Below are 1,999 nucleotides of genomic sequence, written 5' to 3' on the forward strand. Positions count from 1 at the left end.
AAAACGCAGTTGATATACGTTTGGCCTATGGCAGCGCCATCTAGCGGGCCAACCGTAGCGCCATCTGCTTTCCCCCTTCAAGCTACAAAAGTTTCGTTCTTTGTAGTTTTTTCGTTTGACGCTTATTTCGTGAGATATTTGGCCCGGTCACGATCAATGGACCACCCTGTATATGTGAATGACCTTCCAATTAAGATTCATCAAGCAAATTGGTACTTTTTGGAGACAACACTAGTGTTACAATAAATCCTATTACAGAGAAAGTAAAAGAAAAGTTAGGAAGTGATAGTTTCCAAAGAATTATTAAGTGCTTCTCTGACAATGCACTCTCAGTAAATTTTGAACAAAATACGCTACATTCTGTTCTGTACAACAAATAGAGTCATGCAGCACATGAACAAGAGTCAGTAATAAATTTTTGGGCGTTGATATTGATGAAAACTTGAAATGGAAGAAGCATATTACTGAGCTGTTTCTACTTTAGCTCTTCATATAATATCTAATTTTGAATCAACCTGCTGGCATGTTTCGCACATTGCAACCGAATAGTGTCTTATGGAATAATTTTCTAGGGTAACTCATCGCTTAGAAAGGAAGTATTGCTTGCAGAAAAGCGAGCAGTAAGAATAATGTGTTGTCTTCACCCAAGGACGTCGTGTAGGTACCTCTCAAGGAGCTCACATTTTATCTGCGCCGCTACAGTACACACATTCTCTAATGAAATTCGTCATAAATAATGCATCACAATTTGAGAAGAACAGTGATATCCGTACCTGCAACACTAGAGGGGAAACATGACCTTTTTTTTAAAGCTGTGATGGCTCAGACAGAAACAGGGTTCTTGGTAAGACATGGGGAATCATGAGGTCGTCCAAGCACATCTGATGACGACGTCGTTGAGCGAGTGACACAACATTTATGCCACTCACAAATTGTAGACCTACTAGGAGGATCTTTAGCGTACTTGGTACGGAAATTACGCTGAACTGTTGTCGCCGATTTCGATTCTTCAAACCAAAACACACAGCTAGCACGCTCGGGTCCACTGAAGGCAGCCATCTTTAACGCAACTGCCGTTAGCGCTCCTTACGGTGCGATGCGGCACTAGCGAACTACCCGAAACAAAACTTTATGGTTGGTTGGTGGTTAGTGTTTAACGTCCCGTCGACAACGAGGTCATTAGAGACGGAGCGCAAGCTAGGGTTAGGGAAGGACTGGGAAGGAAATCGGCCGTGCCCTTTCAAAGGAACCATCCCGGCATTTGCCTGAAACGATTTAGGGAAATCACGGAAAACCTAAATCAGGACGGCTGGAGACGGGATTGAACCGTCGTCCTCCCGAATGCGAGTCCGGTGTGCTAACCACTGCACCACCTCGCTCGGTCAAAACTTTATGTATTTCCTTACAAATTGAGACTACAATCGCCTCTGTAGGTCCTATGAATTAATTTATATGAATTTTGAGAGTTGTAAAGTCCTTTTTGAAACACCCTACAGTGATTGAAAAGTAAAGATGAAGGACTGCATTCATAACTTACATATATTTTAACCCAAACACTTCGCTCCTAATCTCACGTTATTAGATTTCTATCTTGTTTTTGTACACATTATATACAACCGGTTTTTCCAGTTTTGCTGAGGATTTCAAATATTTACAACCAGTTCTAACAATACCACCACTTGCAAAGTAGGTTAGAAATCAAATTAATAATGTTGCTCACGCAGCATATGATCGCTTTATTGGGCAAAAAGTTGTTGACTACGGATGGTATCGTCAGAATGGAAATAATGAAGTCACTGTAAATTAGTCATTAATTTTGGCACTTATCTTGAATGGATTCCCACGTAGATTTCGTCGAATTTTTATGGCTCATCTTGTTGATTCTAGGGTTATTCCACTTTGATTGCTAGAAGGTCCAGATCTGTATTTTAGCAATATTTGAAGACCTAACAAATGCGTTTTTCAGGAAATTCTTAATGATCAAACAATCCCAGATCAG

General features: G+C 40.6%; 1 non-coding gene across 1 annotated transcript; it reads right to left on the reverse strand.

Annotated features, from left to right (window-relative positions):
- Positions 1-1,306: 1,306 nt before the first annotated feature.
- Trnaa-cgc (transfer RNA alanine (anticodon CGC)) lies at positions 1,307-1,379 on the reverse strand. Its single transcript has one exon. It is a non-coding gene; the product is annotated as a tRNA-Ala (tRNA).
- Between the last annotated feature and the right edge of the window lie 620 nt (positions 1,380-1,999).

The sequence above is a fragment of the Schistocerca serialis genome, chromosome 10 (genome assembly GCF_023864345.2).
Source record: "Schistocerca serialis cubense isolate TAMUIC-IGC-003099 chromosome 10, iqSchSeri2.2, whole genome shotgun sequence".
NCBI lineage: Eukaryota > Metazoa > Arthropoda > Insecta > Orthoptera > Acrididae > Schistocerca > Schistocerca serialis.